This window comes from Thunnus thynnus, chromosome 23 (assembly GCF_963924715.1).
Source record: "Thunnus thynnus chromosome 23, fThuThy2.1, whole genome shotgun sequence".
NCBI lineage: Eukaryota > Metazoa > Chordata > Actinopteri > Scombriformes > Scombridae > Thunnus > Thunnus thynnus.
In genome coordinates, this window is record NC_089539.1 from 11076642 (window position 1) to 11099610 (window position 22969).

At 40.1% G+C, this 22969-nt stretch overlaps 1 long non-coding RNA gene across 6 annotated transcripts in view; it reads right to left on the minus strand.

Annotated features, from left to right (window-relative positions):
• LOC137175687 (uncharacterized) overlaps positions 1-22969 on the minus strand; it is a 262964-nt gene that overhangs the window by 165131 nt on the left and 74864 nt on the right. Inside the window, exon 4 of one of the 6 annotated variants that reach the window (XR_010925689.1) lies at positions 22591-22672. The exons of the other annotated variants lie outside the window; for them this stretch is intronic. This is a non-coding gene — a long non-coding RNA (uncharacterized lncRNA). The remainder of the gene's footprint in view (positions 1-22590; positions 22673-22969) is intronic. 6 annotated transcript variants of the gene reach the window in all.

Genomic DNA, 22969 nt, shown 5'->3' on the forward strand with positions numbered 1-22969 from the left:
AATGTCTCTGTCAGGTGAAATATAGGCAATCGCTGTGTGCATAGTGTGGTCAATATGTCCTTTTTACTGTTTCAATATAAGCCTTAAAAGTCTCCTGGCAGAAGACATACGACAACATAGCCATGACCCATTCAGATAGGTGTCAAATCCATTCACACTAGCATTGGCCTTTCCTATCAAAGACATACATCAAGCCATCTTCTATCTTCAGAGGAATGTAGCAGCTGGCGCAATTGGGTGTGTGGACTGGTGTTGTTGTGCTGTTCAAGACACCAGCTGATTGACAGCCCAACATTGTGGCAATGTGGGAGATATACTGTTTCCAGAAAGACTTCAATCTCCTTCTGCAGGAAATGCCTTCCCTCTGCCGCCAAAGCAATTCTAAGAAATGAAGATTGAGCAAGAGACCTTTTAAATAGTTAGAATGCACCAAAACAGAGAAGTAATGACACGCATACTCACGCAGACAAATATAGATGCAGATGCTGTACAGTGGTGACATATCTATAAAATAAATAGAAACACACAACCATAATAAAATATTATCATTTATATTAGCATAAAATGCTTTAAGTGCCCGCACAACCATTGACCTAAAACCAAAACTGATAGGCTCTTGCCGTGGCTTTTACAAAACTGTAGCACACTATGGTACTTTTTATTCATGACTGCATACTGGTTTATATATATATATATATATAATTGAATTTTACTTACTGTGCGAGTACACATCCACTGTCGATTTTAACCACACTAATTCATTAACTCGTCAAAGGCTTACTCTTTTATCTTCCGCGGTTCTGAGGCAAAAGAGGTCCTTTGTTATTTCTCAGGAAATAATCCTTTGTATTCATGGCATGGATGAACAATCTTAGCTAATGAAGTATTACTTCACGAGAAAGAGAAGAGAGAGGGATGATTTTTAATTTATAATGTGTCAACAGTTTTTGAGAAGCGTGTCAAAATGCTGTAGCAGTTTAGAAATTAACAAGTGAACTGGCTTCTTTTGGAGAGCTTACTACTTATTTTCTGTAATAGAAGAAACTGTCACCTTACTATTTGAGACTTCAGCTCTCTGTTTTGGTGCATTTCACACATGTCACAAAAAACACGGATGTCTTTCTGCATATGGTGTCTCTTGAAATCTATTACTGTTTCTATTAGTAATTCAATTTTTATATTGCTCTAATAACGACATTTTAGGCCTTTATATAATATTCATTTCACACATTTAAGAGAGGCCCAAGGCCTATGAATGCACTTACAGTGGGTTTCACAGTTTAGAATTATAATTCTCATTTTCAGTGGGCTAATTGAATCCTAAAATGCCCCTCTGGTATATCAACATCAATTAAATATGGCAGAAAGTTCAGCACTCTGTATTTTGGGTTATATGCAAGCTATTCAGATTTTACCCTAAAATTTGACACCCAGCAGGATAACTCAAAGTTTTACTGTATGTACGCAGTCTCTTGTGAGTATATATAAATTTTAGTTTTGTCTATAACATCCTTTTACTGGGAAGCCTATTAAGGTCACATAGAATAATTAGATATACTTAAAGTCTTCCTCCACTCAAAAATATGTTTTTCTTCTTGTTCCTTCAGTTGGATGTTTGAGCTTCTCTGTGCAGAATGATGTATGTGTAGAGTTTGACACTAAAAGGCTGTTTTTCACATTCATCTGCTATAAGTGCCCATTGAATATCTGAATTGTAGGGTTGGGCCTATGAACAGGATTTGACATCACAACTAGTTTGGAAGCCAATCCTGGTCCAATATTCAACTTATACAAGTGTGATGTGGAAACTTGAAACCCCCAGTGAACATACACTGAGAATGGACTTTACAGTGAAGCAGAAGACATCTTGTGTCCAGCAGTTAAACTTTTGAAATAAAATATATTTGCATATTTATACATTTTGGGTTTTTTTTAATAAGGGAGAAGGAGAAAATTAACATGGTAATTATGCTTTTTTTGTGGAAAAATCATATCAGACACACATTATTGTTCCAAGGAGAGTATTTTTGTCTTACTACATGTCTGGATCTTTAAATTATTAGAGCATTAAAGGGGACATATTATGCTTTTCCTTATTTTCAGACATATATATAATGTCACAATGTCGGATGTTCAGGTTAAAAATGTCTGGCGTGTCAAATAACGAGGTAAATGTATGTAGCGGTAATCCCTGTGAGCAGAAAGCCCTGGCTTCAGGCTGCTCTGAACGCTCCGTTTCCAACAATTTTTTCTATTTTCAGCCTGAGCTGACGTCAGTTCATGACACATTTCTTTATATGGACATTGCTATGTGCACAGTGCGTGAGTTCGCTGCTCCACTCTGGGAGTAGTTACGCCAAGCCACGACTCCATTACGCAGTAAAATAAGTAGTTTACCTGTTGGAGGTGTGCTGGATTATTTCTAACTGATCCACAGAACAAATAGCTCCATATGTTGTTGTTTCGACCATTTTTTAGCGCCACTAACAAAGCTCCGCTAAGTCAGTGAGGAACACGTTTTTACTTCCTGTAAATTCTTCACAATAATAGTCTCCCGTAAGTTATTCATTTAAAAGCTTTTAATTTGAAGCGGTATAGCAGGAAACGTTTGGTTCGGTGACGGTAAAGTTACACAACTCTGATGCGTAAAGCTGGCCAATCAGAACAGAATGGGATCATCGGAAGGGGGGCCTTAAAGAGACAGGAGCTAAAACAGAGTGTAAGAGAAACTGTGTATATTGAGGGGCTGCATAAAGGGCCAGTATACGATAAATAAGGAGTTTTTTTTTAACTTTGAATCATGCAGAGCCACTCTAATGGTCCTCTAGGTCCTCTTTAAGTATTGTGAGGAAACATTCTTCTTCATAAATCATGTTTCCTCAGCATGAAATTCAGTCTCATACAACAGATCTCTCACAAACAGTGAGCTCACAGAGTGCTACTCTCTCTCTCGCCACCTTTCTCTCTCCCACTTAGCCTTCCATATGACTTTCATATTCCCTTTCACGAATAGCCTTTGCAATAGATTGAAAAGGGCTCTTTTCTGAGAATACTTTTCCTCCCCAAGTCCCTTTAGGTAACATGAGAAATCAGCAAGAAGAATGAGCTCAATTCAATTATCTCCCTCCATACTCGGGGGTGCCAAAGAGCCTTTAACAAATTGAAGATGGCTAGAGTTGATTCAGGTAAATGGACTGAATCTCACTCAACTATTTAGAGGGGGAGGAAATAAGAGGAAGACCATATCTTGCTGTTGAGAAACTGAAGATATAATTTACTATTGAATGGGATAAAGCATGAGAGGCTACAACAGCTTTGCAGCAACAATGTACCTGCTATCGGGAAAGCAGTAGTAAGGCCAGTCTTGAATTTGTTCCACTCACCGGGCTTTACCTTCTTTGTTCACAATGCAAGATGACAGCTTTGATGTTGGGCCTTGTCTCCTTCCACTATGCTGAGTCTAATGTAGAACCAATGCCTTTGTCATGGTGAATCACAAGCATTTTGTAAAGGTTGGCTTTCCTGCTCAAAACTGTTGCCTCTAAACATAAAGCAAAAGCATCAGTGATTTTTTCATACAAAACCCCATGGAAGGACTTGGACTATTCATTCCTGTCAGCATACTGACCTCATTAAAATGAGTGGGCACTGTGAGCAGCAATAGATTTTGTACAGGTAGGTGACAATATAGCTTTGTGTGTTGTATGCCAGTTGCAAATCTATTTTTTGCTTTTGCTTTGCCTCTAGAATACATGAATGTATGTATAGATCAATGTATGGATGGGCACATGATGAAACAAAGGAATTGATAGTAAATAGATCCAGTCGCTGAAATTCATTGAAATAAATAGAACAAAGAGGCAGTAACAGAGAAAACACTCTATATTATGTCAGATCCAGTTTGTTGCTGGTACCTTGTTCCTGTGGGGAACAATTTGCTTGTTTTCCTCCAGGCTCCAGCAGCAGTGGCAACGTCGACGCCTCCTCTACCCCCAAAATGAAGAGGCCTCTGCTGGGGAAATCACCTCTCAGTTTGGCCTCTCCACTCCTAGATCCCTCATCTCCTGTGCCGTAACCTCTAAAAGCACCCGCCGTGCGGCCATTACCCAGGCGCTGGGGCTTTAAGCAGGGGAAGATGGATCTAGAGGCTGTCCCCAGCCAAAGCTCCACACATCCCTCCTCTGTATTCCACACCATTACTTGTCTAGCTGCCTGCCTAGCTTTCCTGCCTCCTCTTTCTCCCTCACTGATTTTTTTTCCTCTTTTTTTTTGTTTTGTTAGCCACTATAGTACATGGCTGTAAAAAGATATAAATATCTGGAGGCGTGAGCCACATCCAATAAAGTAAACTGATGTGAAGGGCTGTGACAGGCGATCACACCATTTGAGGAGCGTGACAGCGATTTATTCGCTCAGTTAAGGTTGGTAAGGCCTTAAAGCAGTCCACCACAAGACAAATGGACATAGATCTTGGTTAACTATTGTAGTGGGAGTAAATGTTATGTTTTCAAACAACAATCAGTAGAATGTGTGACCAATTTCATAACCGGGCTCATTAGAAAAGGCTGGGATTTTTGTTTACTTACACAGTGACAGTCAGCGCTAAATGAAGACCCAGCTGCCACATATAAGATGACTTCTGCCATTGGATGAAGTCACTTAGTCGCTAATACTGTCAGATCCATTCCTTGCGCATAAATAAATGGCTAATTGTATGAAACCTCAGAAAAACAAAGAGTTGATGGCATGTTTTGATCTGCCATGTGGGGCTCTGTTTTGAGGACCCAGCAGGTGGTCTGAAACAAACCTGAAAGGGATTCGCTGCCTTACCTCCCCTTCACACATTCAAACCTTTCCGTCTCTTATCTCTGGGCCCCACAAAACAGCCGCTCTGTGTGTGCTCAAAGTGCGAAACATCAAAATGCCGCATTAAAAGGCAGACCTCAACGGTGTAGTTTCCAGGAATCTTTAAAGAACTTAAATGACCAAGCATTTCATGCTGCGTTTGTGCTTTTTCACATATTTTTGAGTCAGTGCACACTGTAAGATGCTGCAAGTTGGGGATACCAAAGATTGTACTCATTGAATGTCAACACATCAATTATCATGGCTCGACAACGTATGGGTTTCCTCATTGGTTCGGTGATGGATACACAGTTTTCTAATTGTGGAACGGCTAACACCAAGCCCATAATTGACTCTGAATGGCAAGTGTTTCAAATGCACATATCTCCATGCATATTTGCTTCATTCCCATCCTCATATGACTGGACATGTTGTTGCTGGACATTGCTAGAATTTGAATATATGCATAAGTGGACCTTGGGGGATGATCATAATAGCTACAATCCAGAATCATTCAGCAACTCACACTGCGAGGGATCAATAAAACCATAGAGTATAAATGAATAGGCACAGAAACCTGCTGCTGATTGTACAGATTCCTATTGATTTTACTCACTGATACATTATTCCTGTAATATACCACTTTCCTCATAAGCTGCTGTTTATGAGTGATTATAAAATGCCAGTGTAGCTCTTTCCCTTTCTTTTGCTTTTGTTTTCCTAATGTCCCTGTTAGTAAAATGTCTAAAGGTGTTGGGGAAATGCCAAGATGCATGAATGTTAATGTGTGGTCCAGACTCAAAGAACCCACAACAATGTGTAAATTAAAGTGTGCATAGTGGTCCAAAGAATCCTCAAATAAAGAGGGTTAATTGACTAAATAGCTAAGTACAGTAACACACACAAAGCTCAAATAGAAAAGGAATTGATGAAATAATTACATTTTCTCCACAAAAAAATAGTAGTAAAATTAGTAGCTGTCCTTTTGGATGAGTGGGCTAACATGCAAGCCATGTGCATTAGTCCACGGTAGTTTTCATTTGGGTCCGGCACAAGGTATGTCATCTCCCCGCTCTCCTTCAAAGCAAAAAACTAACATGAAGCATAACTGTAACTATAAAGTTGCAGTGTAGAATGTCAAAATTTCGTCCTCAGAGCAATCCAAATGGAGTTTGACAGCTTCAATAGATAAACAGCAGCTTAAATAATGTCAGAATATGACCTCATTATCAAATATACTCCAAATTACAATAGTAACATGCTGATGTTTAGCATACAATGTTTACAACAGCTGAGGCTGATGAAGTATTAAGTCATAAACACACAAAATCAAATGTTGACTGAAATGTGGTCGTAGAGAAAAAAGTCAGGGGATCTCCAGAGTCATTAGCATTAATCCTCTGGGAACTATGAATATCTGTACCAAATTTAGCAAATATTTTACAGGATTAGTGAAAACTTTGACCTGCTGGTGACGCTGGATGAAACATCAGGGGATTACAAAAGACATGATGATTTATCCCCTTGGAACCGTGTATTTTTGTACCAAATTTCATAGCACTCCATCCAGTGGCTGTTGAGACATTTCACTGAAAACCACAAATGTCAGCCTCATTGTGGCTTAAAAGGAAAAGTCAGGGGATCACCAAAGTGAGAAGGATTCGTCCTCTGGGGAATTTCATGGTAACCCATCCAATAATTTTTTGATATATTTCAGTCTGGGCCACAAACTGGCATTGTCATCTCTAAAACCATGTCGCTAGCATGGCTGAAAACCCATAATGTGACAGCTGTGACCTCCTCGGGTGTTTGGCAAACCTATACTGCTTACTGCTTACTTACTTTCATAAGCCATGGTTAACACTATGAGCATGTGGGAAAAGATGTATCACTGAACATGCAGACACATTGAGGAAACTCAAAGCTACTGACGAAGACACTAATGAAGCAAGTCAGGTGGAAAATGTAAGCACAGTAGTACTAACTGACCTGACAGACACCTCCAGTATGTCTCACTGGAGAGAACTGGTGGCATGGCCCTCTGCTTAGCTTAAGTGTGTGTGGCATTCATAGACTGTAAAAAATAATGAATGTAGGCACCGTGACATCACCCATTGGTTTGTGGACTCCTGTTTTAAAGTATCGAGTTTGCATTTTGACTGCCGCCATCTTACATTTTTGGAGCCAGAAGTGACCATATGTGAAGAAAGGGTGGAGCTGACCCTAACACCAGCTACTAGGTTGGTTAGCAAGGTGCATTTACGGTATATGGTTAACTGTGAGAATGCTAATTTTTTGCTAGCGAAAAACAAGTTTAAAACCATCAAGAAAATGCACTTACTTGAAAAAACTGAACATCCAACTCCTTAAAGGGTCTTTTAATACAACCAAATGCTGAACAAGACTTTTTTATGTGACCAAAATGTTACAGTTAACATGAACTGAAAATACACTGAAATAGCAACGGCTATGGCTACGCCTATACTCTCTCTATGAATCTGGGGTTACGCCACATTTACATTACCTAACCATCGATGTCACCGTGGTAGCAACTTGCCTGTGACGGCACCCACCTGTCACTCAAAGCAGCCACGCCCTTAATTATGCATAACTTTAAGCCTTAATAAAATTTAAATGGGTGAGTTATATAAAAATTCACCCCCCTGTACAGTTGTCATGAACGGGGAAATTAGCTATAGAGAACAAAACAGTTTTTTGTACCAGGCTGTAAACATGTTTATTTCTGCTGGAAAGTTGGGCATTTTAACATGGGGGTCTATGCGAATTGACTCACTTTTGGGAGCAAGCCTCAAGTGGCCATTTGAGGAACTGCAGATTTTGGCACTTTCACGTTGGCTTCATTTTTCAGCCCCAGAGGTTGCCGCTTGGTGGCACTCCTCTCTCCTCAGTCAGTTGGCTCTCTGAGCATCTGAAGCCCCCCCACCTCACTCTCTTTTCATTCCCTCTCTTTGTTTTGCGCCCTCGCATTCTCTAAATATTGCTTCTCCCTTTGTGTCCTTTGCTTGTCCATTCATCTGTCATTCAGCGCAGCCCCACTTTCTTTTTTAAACATACTCCGCTTCACACACACACATAAATACACTCATGCATCGTTCCATTTCAGAGGTTACCACTCAGACCCAATCCCTGTAGTGCTGTCCCCAAAAAGCCTCCTCCATCAGCGTAACATAGTGCATCTAAGTGCTGGAGCGGATATCACAGTGTGTTGGTTGACCCTCTGAAGTGACAAAAAAGCACAGCGGCAGCAGCAGCACATAAAAACAACATCAGCACTCTGGGCCACACTGGAGCGATTCCTTTGCACACCACAGCAAATCCAAGAGCAAAAAGCAAACTGTGACAGAGGAGCTGTTACAGTTATAGATATCTTAACTGAATGAGATGTATGTTTAAGTTTGTCTAACATCCATGTTTCTGGCATCATGAAAAAAAATCTGAAAATGCACTCTGAAATGAACATCTGTCCCCTCCATTTTTACATTGCATATTGTAAGATTTCTTCCCTCAACACAGCAACATTGAGGGATTTCATACTTCTGCATTTGCATCAGTCACCTCTCGGGGCATAAGGGCAATGAGCTGGCAGTAATTGGGTTTGATTTAATGCAGTAATGTATCCAACACAGCTGTCGTGCTAAACAAGCTTGTGCATACAAGTACCATCTATTTACCTCTGGTGTGAATGTGTTATCTTAAATACAGTGCCTCGTACTCTCAATTTAAAGCTTCAGAGTGCAGAAGTCGTTTGTTTTATTTAATTCTATATCATTAACTTCCAATGTATTTATACATGAAGTTTTAGCATGTGTAACTTCTTAATAAATTCATGGAGAAGCATGCTATGTGATTTTATACAATATACAGGAGGAATGTGAATGTAGATTTCTGCTTGGATAAGTTGAAGTGTGCTTGATGTATCTAACAAGACACTAAAAGAGCTTTAATACCGCACAGATCATCAGGGAGAATGTGGTAATCAAAACACTCCCCATGTTTTATTAAAGTTTTCAAAATGTACTCATCTACTGTTTTGTTTGAGTCTGTTGTAAGTTTCCCAAGGAAACACAAATTCGTTTGGGAATCTCGCCAACTTCTCCCTTTTCTAAATCTAGGCCACCGCTAAATTAATTGTTTAATTAATCATTGACGAGAAAAATTCAAATTTTCATGGAAAAGAGCATGCAGTAGGTATTTGATTACGGTAGATATGGAGCAGCTTGTCAACTAGAATAACATCATGCTTGGCCATCCAGAACCATTAGGAAGTCAAAACCCATCTGTGTCTCTCCCCTGTGAGCTGCCATGTTAAAGAATACATGTCTCCAACACAGTGCACTGTCATGTCAAGACAGATAGAGAAATGGAGTAAAGCGTGAGTAGACAGCCACACAAGTGTGTGTATATACACATTTATTGATGTCTATCTAGCACTGACCACCAACGCATGCAAAAATCATGCAATGCCATGACTTTATGTTTAATGTGCGTGCATATTTTTGCTTACACATTATATATTCACCCAATCTGATTTTACCATTTGCCTCAACATGACAGGACACTGCATCCTCACAGGGTTATAAATGCACTTAACACCCAGCGCAACATGCACACATACAGTACATGCTATAAGGAGATTGGACACACACACACACACAAATGCACAATATGTATTTATCCAGCTACTCTCAGTTGGCCAGCTTAATACCTGCTCAACCTTGTAAATCAATTCATGAACAGAATTTCATTTTCATATTTCACATTTCGATCGGTCAGGTGCCCCAAAGCACAAACAGTTCCCATCTAACTCACAAAACAGGTGCATAAATCATGCAATGACCTTTTAGTGGTGGAGCAAGCAGAGAACACACAGTAGCTTTAGTTGTCCCTGGGCTTGTCATTGTGCATGTGCGTAAGTGTATGCCTCGTATGTGCGTAGTGGACCACAGACTACAGGGGTTTCAAAAGTTTCAGTGATTTGCAAAATTACTTTTGGATGATATTAATAATAGCACATTTATTTCAAATGCCTGTACTCCATTACTGACTCCATTAAAAAATCCACTATTGACAGAGTCAAGATATGCTGGTACTCAGGTCAGAGGTAAAATTTATGCTGTGAAGACACTACACAAGTAATAATCCATAGTACTGTAGCTGTAATTTGGCCCCCAAAGCAAGACTTTAACTTTTAAAAGAAGAAATAGCGCACTTCATTAATTATGGTTATTCAAAATATGTTTTCACTGGAAGTCCTTTTAACTTGATGCAGATACACAACTCTTCATTATCTGCCCAATCACTTCATCAAAGCCCGTGAGAAATCAAGAGTTTAAGACAATGCAATACAATCAGAGTGACAGTCTGATGTAAGCGGAGGGCCGTTGTTCACAGACAACACAGCGATGGAAATAGCTAATTCTCCCCTGCTGATTATGTAAATACCACTAGATTCAAATCTCAAAACACCATTAATCATGTCCGTGTGGTTTGACTGTGTGTTATTTCAATTTCCTTGTGAAGGGCTCATTTGAGAAGCAAAGCTAATCAATTGTGTCTCATTATCGCAGCATAGATCTATGTCTGTGACACTGTACACTCTGCACAGATATTGACAAAAGCCTGATACTTTAACAGTTCGGTGCTAAGTGAGAACATCAGCTGTCTGGAATACTGCTGTGCATATCTGACTTCACATGTCAATGGCATTGATAATTAAGGTTCTACCTAGCAAGAGCTAATTATTGATGTATATCTAGCCTTAACAGTTCTAACAATTGCTAAATGCTAAAATCAGCACAATATCATGCTCACAAATGACAATGCTATTATGCCAATGTTTAGCAGGTAATGTTTACAATCTTAGTTTAGCATGTTAGCATGCTAACATTTGGTCATAAACCAAATAACTGGAAAAAATTAAAGGATAAGGCCAATTTTCTGTATTTTTCTTATCCTCAACAAATCACGTGCAGAGCCAAACCAGAATGAATCGATCCTATTTACAAGTATTATGTGTGTCTCCAAAGTCTGATATATCGTATTCCTCTGTGCTGTAGAGCTCCATTGTCGTCCAAAACTCTCCTTAGAGTGAGAATGAGATCACTGTAATTAGTCTTTGGAGGAGTGCCCTGGTAGCTGAATGGTTACCGTGCATGCTACATACCATACATTCCCTGGTTCAAGTCCGACAATAAACCTTTGTCATACCCATTTCTCTCTCCCCTTATTTCCTTTTGGCCTCTTAGCCAATAACTGACCAATAAAGGCAAAAAATAAGAGTTATTAGTCTTTGGAGCAACTACTGTGACCGTAATCTTTGGGGCAAAGGAACATGGACAAAACACTGTTGCCCAAACATTTTGGATAACAACAGAAGTCTATGGCACAGAGCAATTAGATATCAGGCTTTGGATACATAATAAAATACTTGTTAGTAGGATCAATTAATTACAGGTTTGACTCTGCACATGATATTTTTGTTTACAGTTAGAAATACATTGTCAGCCATATGTTTTAATTATTGAAGCATCAAAAAAGCTACATAATATACTGTATGATAAACGAGTATCATAGAGTGTATGAGCAACATACAGCCTTAATCCTTTTTACATACACATATTTTATTGACCTTGATACCTCCTTGAAAATAAAGTCACCAATTTTTTCTAGCATTGTCACTGTCGTGAAACACTCTACGTTGAATACATGCAGTACATAAATCATCACAGGAATGCCTAAAAACTGGCTGTTTAAATTAGTCAAGGAAATAAACAGCACATGGCACCAATACTAATGAGACTTTCACCTCTTGGTTGTGCTGGTATTTTAATTATAAATTGTTGTGCAGCATGCTTTTAATGATTCTGTTTTAATAGAAAGCACAAATTAATTGTGTACATCTTGCTGCCATGCCACATTGGAATAGTCCCGGGAATTGGAATAATGAAGAATCAATGGAGCAACATATTGGATGTAGATGTCCATCAATATGGTTATAACCAAGGAACAGGCTTTCTGCTTGTGGATTCATATCACAGCCATGGAGTTGGGGGCCAGGATTTTTTTTTCAATTGGTGTGTGTACAGTATATGAGTGTCTATGCCTTCTTAGAAGTGTGAGCCCTTTCCAAATGAATCATGTCTTTAATCAGAAGTTGTTTTTCTTCCTATCTCTGATGCATAATACATGACGCCTTTTGTAATATAGTGACCCATGAACCTATAAAAAAAATCTGAGGCTTTTGAAATCGCTACTCTGCACACATATATTGTTATTGACAAACGTATTGTAGCTTCAAAGTCAAGAAAGAAGAGTGCAGTGTCTAGACACTGGCTAAGTGAGACTGGGAAATTCTTTGCATTCTCTTTAACATGGCCTGAGAGGACACATTTGGGGCTTGTCTCCCAGACATGTCTACCCTGTTCCTGGGCTCCAATTGCTTTCATTCCACCATCTCTTGTGCGGGACAGTGATCCCATATTTGAATTAACATGCAATCCACTTTGGATTGCCTTCTATGAAAATAACATGAGAGGCGAAGATGGGGAGACAGACTAATTTAAAAGCAGGCTGGAAAAAAAGCAATTGGTGACACTGATGGAGGAAACAGGAGTTGGAGTGGAGGGCGGGGAAGAGAAGAAAGGAGAGGGGCCCTTTGAAAAACATGTGGCAGGTGGGCGGAGATACATCTTTGTAGCGTGTATTCATAGTTGAATCATGTAAAAACAGGAAAGGCTCCTCTGCTTATCAAGGTGAGCCATCCCCTGCTTCATATTTCCCCTCCTCAAACAGACTGTGACAGATCGTATTACTGGCCGTCTGCTGCCTCTCATTTCACACCACAACCTGTGCAACGATTGGATTTTGTGCCATTTAGAGTCAGAAAAGTGGTCAGGCAGAGACAGTAGGAAAGTCTCTACCAGTGTAGTTGGTGCTATTTAGATATGCGATCTGACAAGCGTAAAAGGACAAAAGTGTGTTTGTGTGTATGCTCCTACGTGTGGGACGAGGTGCATGTGTACAGGATCAGACAGCGTGTGCACTTAACCTATGGGCATATTGTCATGCCTCTGCAGATGACAAGGTGTGGTGTGTGTTGCCCACAGCTACAGCTGAAGGGGCATGTGGAATGATGGGAGCTGGCTGACAAGTGGTGAGTAACCAAGTGTCTGGAGAAAAACTGCAGCAGCCAGTCATATCAGAGCGCAGGCAAAACCCAATCAGATTCCTCTAAGCAAGGGAGGAATATTTACTTCCACAACTACCCCCCCCCCCCCCCCCCCCCTTCCTCCTGGAAACCTGTCGGTGAAGTTCTCGGTATGGCACAGATCTAAACGGTTATGCTGGAAGCAGGAAAGCTGAAGAGCCAGTTTCACACATATGACATACTAACTTTGAAATGCGTTGGACATTCTGCTCCAGTCATAAGATGGTATGATATCCTCATGATAAAATGACTTGCTTTATTGGTACTGTACCACCAGGAAATCGGTGCCATGACACAAATCACACAGTGTGAAAAAGCTACACTTGAGGTGTATGTGTGACACACTATTTCTATTATTACACAATTTGCCAATGATCATTGTCGCTGCATAAAGTTCATTTCATTAATATGATTTAATTTTTTTGGATGTGTCTATATTAGAGTAAGTGCTATATCAAGGGAAATAAATCACACATAAAAGGTTAAAGTCAGCAGCTGTATTATTTTGACAAGTAGTTAAAATAAAGGTTGTGGTTTGCATGTTTGCTGATGTGTTTGTAATCCTGTTTCATGCTCTCCTGGAGAGGAGTCGCACCATCATCCCCAGGCATGACAATCCCACCTACAATAGTATATCAGCAACCTCCGCAACACCAGTATGACTGATGTGTTTACGCATTCCCTTATCATATTTACCCCTCAGTATTCTCGGTACAGACTACTCAACATTTGCAGGAAATGATTCACAAACCATCAAGAACAGTGGTGCATTATTTGAAAATGTGGGGGCAGCTTGACTGCTACTGCAACATTTTTCTTCATATAGCAGCTTATTGACTATGAACCTCTATCCAGGATGTGAAGAAATGACAATAATCTAGTTTGAGGAATGCACGGTGCAGGTTCAGATAGTCAACTTACTTCTCCTGCAGTGGGCCTAAATGCTCAAGAGGAGAGAGAGGGAGTGAATTCAATCACACCTACACACTCCTATCACAGTGAAATCGAGAAATAAATGGCAGTCATCCCTTACCTCATGATAAGTGTGACTTTCAGTGCCACTTGATAGCCCAAAAATGTACAGCAGAGAGGTCAGCCTTCAGAAAGAGATGAAATGACTTAGGAGATATCAGAGACAGCCGCGGTGACGCTCTCTCTCTCTCTCTACTGATGTATGCTCGGAAAGAAAGGGAGAAAGAAAGAAGAGATGGAGGTAGGATGAGATAAAGAAGTGAGAAAAAAAGAGGGGGGGCTGTCTATTGATACTGCTGCAAATTTTCCCCTGGCCGGCTCTGACAAAAATGGATGATTTTTATTAAGAGCCTTGGCTTTGTATCTTCCATCTCATATATCTCTCCTAACAGAGGAAGGCCATCTTTGTGTCGCTCATAGAAAGGCAGTGTCGCAGTGCTTTTTTTTTTTGAGGAGAGCTGTCTGTGGTTTTTAAATATGGGGGAAATAATGGGGGACTGCATTTAAAGTTTTTTTTGTTCAGTTTAAAAGATTCAATTGTAGCCATTTAGCTTTCTCTGGTGTTTTGTTGGAGAGATTCGTACAATTTCGTAAAGTTGAACTGAAATTTGAATACTCTTCACTTTTTGTGTGAGGACATTAACTATAATGATACTGCAGCTATTGTGCAGATTTTTTTCTATTTTTCCAAAGTGGATAAAGCACTCTTTGGATGTATTTACATTTTATAACATTTGACATCTGTCCCTTTACAACATTTAGGAGGACCCATCATTTTTATTCCAATCAAAAGTGTAAGCTAGTTAGCCAAGCTTGCTAAAGTTAGCACTGATTCCCACAAGACAATACTTTTTTTTCCCACATAATTTCAACAAAAGCTGAGTCATTGGCAGCAACTGCACAGCTCAGTGTTGTGTTTGTCCCAAATTATACAAAGGACGAGTCTTGCAAGCATTAACAGAGTCATGTAGGGAGTGCTCAAATCACAGATGGGGCTAAGTAATTGCTAACCATCTCGGCCACATAGCTACAGTATTTTTAATAACCGTCCACACAGATATCGCACTGATCAAATTACAGTATCGGCATGTCAGTTATTACCACAACTAAACACCCCTTAGAGAAAACTAATGCAGGAGGTGCTGTCACTTCAGGAAAATGAGTTAAAGCAAACACCAAGGATATACAGACGGGTGACAATTAGTAATGGTGTTCTTCAGCCTTGGCATTGATTCTACAAGTCAAAAAGATATTCCCTCATTTGGTGTTTTGATGATGGTGGTGGAGAGCACTGTCTAACACATCGGTCCAAAAGGTCCCATAGGTGTTCAATTGGGTTGAGATCTGGTGACTGTGAAGGCCGTAGCACATGATTCACATCATTTTCCTACTCAAACCATTCAGTGACCCCTCGTGCCCTGTGAATTAGGGCATCGTCATCCTGGAAGAGAACACTGCCAACAAGATAGAAATGTTTCATCATAGGATAGATAAAGGTCATCACTCAGAACAACTTTGTATTGATTTGCAGTGACCCTTCCCTCTAAGGGGACAAGTGGACCCAGACCATGCCAGTAAAACACCCCCCAAAGTATAACCAGGGCAAGAGCCAGAGCCACTGTATCCTCTCACTGTAGGGGTCAAGCATTCAGGCCTGCGCCAGTTTTTCCTTTGATTTGTCACCCATCTGTATATACATATATTGATTTCTTAGCAACAAAGGATTTTAACTTCAGTTCTACTTTAAAGAATAAGAGTGCCATCATTCTATATTTGTATTATCAGCAAATCCCAGGAAAAGAGTTTGTTTCAACTGCATTTTCAAAAACAGGTCACGTATATATAGTTCCACTTTTTAGAAAGGCAAATTGATTTTGTAAAGTAGCTGGGTACTGTAATATTTAGCAAATGTAACCATGCATTTTGACACTGGAACAGCCTGTACACAGTAGGATTGACTCAAAAGAAATTACAGTGCATATGTTTATCATATGAGTGTGTCTGTTTAATAGTGTTTTAATAATTTATGGCACAGATGAATGCTTCTTTGTCTCCTCTTATCATATTCGGTTCAAAGCATCAGCATGTGGAAGTATTGTATTAATTACTTCACCACCCACAAAGCGTGCAACTTGCACAAACTCCACCACTCTATTTCTTCCACAATGGAAATATTAGCCCTCTATTGTTGTACTCCCAGCCTGCCACCTTTGACCCCCACCCCCACATCTCCTCCCTCCCTGACTCGGCTTCTCTATGTGGTACATGCTCCTCCACATCCCAGTGACAGGCGCCATAAACCACCGTCGAACAAGATAGCCCCCCGCTCTGCTCACTCGAAGGCCTGTGGGATTGCCATCAGAGAACAAACAGGGGACAAGTCGGGTCTTGTGTTGATCAATAATGTACTCTCTCCGCCATCACACTATCTGTCACCTCCATTTCTGAGAAAACAACAGAATAAATAGCAGAGCCTGGATTTGTTGCTTCCAGTGATGGATAATGGGTGATAACGTCGCCTTGGCAACTGTTCTGCAGTGTATACACACCATAAGGGTCTCCAGCATAGCTATTCTTACTCGAAGCCTGAATGTCTATTTCCTTATTGGCAGATTGTCACCGCAAACATCCTCCTATGGCTCAAACTTGCAATAGAATTAATAAAATGCTTTATTTCTTCCCAACAACCTTTACAGGTTTGTGCACAAACAGAAAAAATCCATGAGCAGTAGACTCCCTGCGCTGTCACACTGTCAACATGAGAGATCATCTGCAAATATAAATAAACTAAATTAATATCTGAGGTTTTGCCTGGATAAATATAATAAATACTTTCCCTACAGTCAGGCTTATTCGTGCAGCTGTTCATTGCATGAGTCACCCTGTCCCTCTGTCCACCATCTGCTAAACAGGTGACACCTGCGTACACACAGATAAACATTTCATGCGGCTTTAAGAGGACAGCAGGCATCAGATATTTTGACTTACAAAATGAAAATCATATCTATATTTTAAAAGTCTTGAATAACTAAAAGCAGGTGATTTTTTTAGGTGGCATGGCACTCTGAGGCAGTATTATCCATGTTTACAATAGAGAATACATGCAGTGTGCTTCACTAAACTGAAAAGCCAGAAGCGAGGTCATCTAAAAGCACACATCTAAAATAATTTCCGAGTTACATCCCAGTCACCTATTCTGTCCTGGCTTTGTCCGTCCTTTAGTGGTGTTTATTGAGTGTAAACAACTGCTGGTAACAGTGTGAATACAAAGACAGCGCATCCAAAAGACAAAATGTCAAACAGCCGTACATCTAGAGCAAATCAAAACGGACGAGCCAAAGCAGAACATTTAGTCTCCTGTGGCTCTGCCTGCCTCAGAGAAATCAGTCACGGCCAACTACGGTAATGCTTGAGGGACTGCCTGCTGTCAGCCTGAGATGAGCACTCAGAGAGTTTCCACCACAGGTTCCATGTGTTCTGACTCACTGTACCCAAAATGAGCTTTTAGCTGCCTGCCTGTCGGACAGAAAAGAGCAGACCAGAACACCCTGTTTTGGGCAGACAAAAAGAGGAGAGTGCTGGAATAGAAATCTGGACAGTAATGATCCTGATACAGATGAGTCCTTCAAAAGGTATTGAAAAAAACATAGTGGGTTTTTTGATCATGGATTGCTCCAGGCATTCCTTTTCTTTCACTGAAGAATATACTTCCTCTTTTAAAATCTTTTTGGCTATTCATCATGAAATATGAAATCATTTTCCCTGCAAAGCAGTGTTTGTCACTGCTTTCCAAAACGTCTCATATGACCATTACAAAAAAAGATTCATATGAGCATTTTCTGATCTGTCACCTCAATGATTAAGGTTATGAAAAGATTGTAGTCATAGTTAAACAAGTCTACAGCCATGCTAGAGGCTGAACACAGCAATGCTTTGAGCTAAATGCTAATGTTAGCATGCTTACAATGACAATACTAACATGCTGATGTTCAGCAGATATAATGTGTATCATGTTCACAGCCTTAGTTTAATGTGTTAGCATGCCAACATTTGCTATTTAGCACTAAACACAAAGAACAGCTGAGATTAGTTTTACTAAGTTAGATTAGTTTTGAAATTTGGTCATAAACCAAAATACTGGAAAAATTGAAATTTTGACCCAATGATGGTGCTACATGGAAAGTGGTGGGGTTATCAAATTTACTACAATTTATGAGGGGTGCAAGGATGTTCATACCAATGTTAATGACATTTCACTCAAAACCACAAATGTAAACTTAAAGGTGATACCAAAGGAAATGGGTGCAGTGGATATCTGTTCCAAATTTTATGGCAATCCATTCAATGGTTGTTGAGATATTTCACTAAAAAACAAAAATGTTAACCTCATGTTGGTGCTAGAGGATTAGTTAGAGGATCATCAAACTCAGTAGGATGCATAATCTGGGGACCATGAATATGTGTACCAAATTTCATGGTAATCAATACAGTAGCTGTTGAGGTATTTCAGTCTGGAAAAAGTGGTCGACAGGTCGACCAGCCGACCGACACTGTCATCCCTAGAGCCACACTGCTAACACGGCTGAAAAATGTTTGTTTGAGTACCAGATATGAAACATGGTCTCCAGACGCTATGGACACCCAACCATCCACCGAAATCTGTTTACAAGGTTTTATAACGCTGTAACATCATGTTATGTTCCTGAAAGAGGTTGCTCCTCAGGTGCAATAGTTTTTGTCATCTATAGTTGCAAATAAGTGAATGTCTTTTATTTAATGTAAGTGACATCTGTGTATTGAGGATGCCTTTGTTGTTTTTTTCACAACATCTGGCGTGACAGCATGGACACAATGTAACGTTATCATGGTGATGACAAGCTTGTATAGCGCCGCTGTCACCGCTGCCATACCACAACTGCCAGAAAAAACAACAACCCATGAAAACCCTGCTGTAGATTGGTGATACTACAGCACATTTCCCCTTCGATCATACATTTTCTTGCTTGCAAAAATAACTTGAATACGATTATAGAGCATAGGTCATCGCATAAATGTATAATAGAAAATTGAATAACTAAGAGAACATACACTGTATTTACATCACATCATCAACCCACAAGCAGTTGATCTCTGGTGTAAAAAAACATTGTAACACCCACTCTTACTGGCAGTGAAAATGCAATATCCCTGTTAAGCACTTGGCACTAGTTTAGGCTAGTCTGCTTGAAAGCAATATTCCACATCATACTCTGTGTATCAATGTTGAAATTAGGTATCTTAAGAAGAAAAAACCATTAGATTTTGTACATTTTCCAAGTTCAAACAGAACAGAACCTACCCAGTAAACAGAGAAAAGGACTGCTTTTCCAAATCACTAAAGATAATTCAACTATACTGAACATTTTAGATAACATGCACATGCTTCGGTATAAGACATTCTCAGACTGACTTATAAAACTATTTAATTATTGAATATTCCACATATATACTGTTCAAACAGCTGCACTGAATTCATATAAGCTTGAAACAATGTCTTCCTCGACAATTTCATTATTTTAATCAGAATCTCTTCAAATTAATTAGCAAAGATTAAAAACATTGAGGGCTGAAGCGGGGACTGGAACCCCTGTTGTTTTTAATAAAAGCCAAGTTGTACAGAACTCATTCTAATGAAGGCAAAGGAACAAGCGTCTGTTCTCTTTGTGATGTGCATGAAAATAGTTTGCGTGCTTCCACTAACAAAAATCTGGCGTATAATTAATGACAAAAAATGTACTCCCCCTTCTTTTCCCCCCCTGTTTCATGACAGTTGAAATGGTTTACAAAAGTATTGGTAATGAGCTCTAAATGGCCAATGAGGCCATTTGGAGTTTAAGAAAGAAAGAAAGAAAAAAAAAAGTCACTGACATGGCCAGTCAACGCCGCCAGGTAAAAGCCTCGAGGACCAATTACTGAGCTGGTCACCTCACAGCAAGACACACACACAAAGGAAGACAGTCACACACACGGGTATCAACACACCCCGCTAGTAGCTTTAGGGGCCTTTAGTGTCTTTGAGCTGCTGTGCGGCCAAAGCGCCAGAAGCATGGTTTCTGCAAGCAGTAATGTGCTGCGCTCAGATCTGGTTTAAAAAGGCATTATGGAGCCAAATGGCCACCCAAAATATCTTTAAAACTCCCAACAACAGTCTGCTAGTTGATAAGGAGGGCTCTGAGTTTCAGTGTAGAGAGAATATTTATGCTCCCTAATTGGGCTGTGGTGGTTGAATTCACATTGTGCGTATTGCCTTTAATTTCATCTCTCCCTGCATTACAGTTCGAACAGTGTTTTGCTAACAGCTCTTTCTTAATGGCGCATTTCTTCTGAGGCTCATGTGACCCCCCCCCTTTTCCTTCTGCTCAAGGATAGTAGGGAATAAGATAAAGCGGAGCACAAAAAAAGACAGAAACAATGATGGCATGAAAACCAAAGGGTAGAAAGGGGCTCAGAGGAAAAAATGAAAAACATAGAGAGTTAATAGAGGTTGAGAAGAGGGATTAGGAAAGAACAGAGGAGAACAAATGAATTCCACACTGTCCATTATACTAGCCGCTATGTGGTGTAGTGCCACAAGCCAAATGCCCTATTTATTCCAGGCATAATTACACGGCAATGAGGCCCTGCTGATGCCCAATGCGAGGTTAAGTCGATAGGTGACCCAGATTTAAAGCAGCCGTGTCCTGTAATGGCATCTACAGTCAAAAGAGCCTTGCCTGGATTCCAATAACCCATCTCATCTGTCATAATAAAAATTTAGCTTGCAATTTGTGCTGCCCACTCTGTCCCTCGCTCCCCGCCTCTCATGTTCCCTTTCCTCACTCTCCCTCTGACTCTCACTTTGTCGGACACACACACATACAAACACACACACACACACACACACACACAGAGTGGTTCAGTGGTAATACTTTATGTCACCAGGCTCATATCGATTCCAGAACAGTATCCAGCGATTTAATTACCCATGCTGCATATAAAATATCCCACCAACCAATCATTATGCTCTAAGCAACATGAGCCAGTGAGGCTTGAGGTATCTTGCCCAACAATCCTGTTAAAGCATAAAGCTTTTAGTGCTTTTGACCACACTTCAGAACGACTGAATCCTTGACCCCTCTGTCTTTTCTCTCTGCTTGTTACCCATTTCTTACTTTCCCTGCCAGTCCCTCTGTCCTTCATCCCCAACTACTTCTCTCTGTCCAAATACTCTCTTTTTCTCTCACTGAGATTTCAAATGTGCACTTAACTTTCAATAACTCTTTTGGTATATAAATGCTTTTTTGGAAATCTTAAAGGCGCAATCCACTTTGTTATCACAAGGAGTACTACACAGGCTATGAAAACACTTGTCCTAATGACATCATCAGGATTATATTGGATTCGGCTTTTAGAGCATTTTCAAACCTGCCTTGTTCAGTTTGGATTGATTGGACTAGTTTGTTTTCCCCCCTGGTACAACTCGTTTGGGCAGATCTGAACACAGCAATCGCACTTGGGTGCAACCAAGACCCCTAACAGGAAATGGTTTTGGTCCAGTCCCAAACTAATTCTGGAGTGGTTTGTTTCTGGCGGGAAAGTGATCCGACACCCAAAAGTCTGATCCCTGTAGACTTGAAAGGTGGCTGTTAAACAGATGGATTCGTTTTCACAACAGTATAAATCATCCATCCATGGAACTTAATGACAGCTAAGTCCACGTCTGTGCAGTCCATCTATTTGTTTTGATTCCTTTCTTCCCCAGGAAGGGCACACCAATGATACTACGTTTTTTTATTTACTTATGTAGTTTTCAATATAGTACACTGTATGTTATGATGTTATGAGATACACTGGCTGCCACAGTAAATATGCTGATCCAAGTCTTAAGTTACATCTGTCATTTTCACTTGATCTTTAAGATCTGTTTTAGAGATCAGATTTTATGAAATCATATTGCATTATGTTCGACATTCTTACCTTGATGTCACTCTCCAATGTGGCTAGATGAATCAAATAAGAGCTTTAAAGACCAAAAAGCATGGCGCTGAGTGAACAGTGGTAGAAAATAATAAAAGAAAGAGACCACTGTGTCGTATGCAACCGTCTATTGTCTGATTTACAGGAGTTGGCGCAAATAAGTTGATTGAATAACTTTGTGAGCAAATATCACAATTACCTGAATCACATGAAACAAACCCATTACCTTCTCTCACAATTTCCTGACATCATCCATGGGGTGATGGATATGCTTTCTGTGAGCATGTTTGAGATGAAAGACAAAGGAAAGTGACATTTTTGCTAGTGATTTTCATTTTTGTGTAAAGAGTTGACCCTTCTACTCCCACTTGAATATTATGTGAGGGAGAAAGTGAAAGTAAGTGCTATGCATCAGAAAGTATTTTTGTCATTCTGCATTAGTTCACTGCTCTGCTCCGCTAACATTTTGGCATTTTCCCATTGTTTTGGGGGTAGTCACACCGAGCTATGACCCCATTACACAGCACTGCAAAGTAAAATAAGTTGTTTACCTGTTGGTGGTGTGCTGGTTGTCTGCAGCTCTTCATCAAACATCATCATCACTGTTGCTGTTTCTGCTTGTACTTTACCTCCCTGCAAAATTTCATGTTGAGATCAAATGAGCATGTGAATTTTGAAAGGGGTCACTCGTAGTGGCAAACCCACAGGGAACTATCACCTGTGTCTGCAGTTCTCCTCAGCTCTACCAAGCACTTCAGCGTATTTTAACTCAACCTGCAACTTTACTGTTTGTGGTTCAGTCTCACCGCAGTGGCAGGCAACAGCAAAAAGCAGACACACGGTTAGAAACTAGTTGGTGAACATAATGGAGCATTCAGCAGCTAAAGTGCCAGATATGACCCCAAATGAATGTTAATGTCACTCCACATC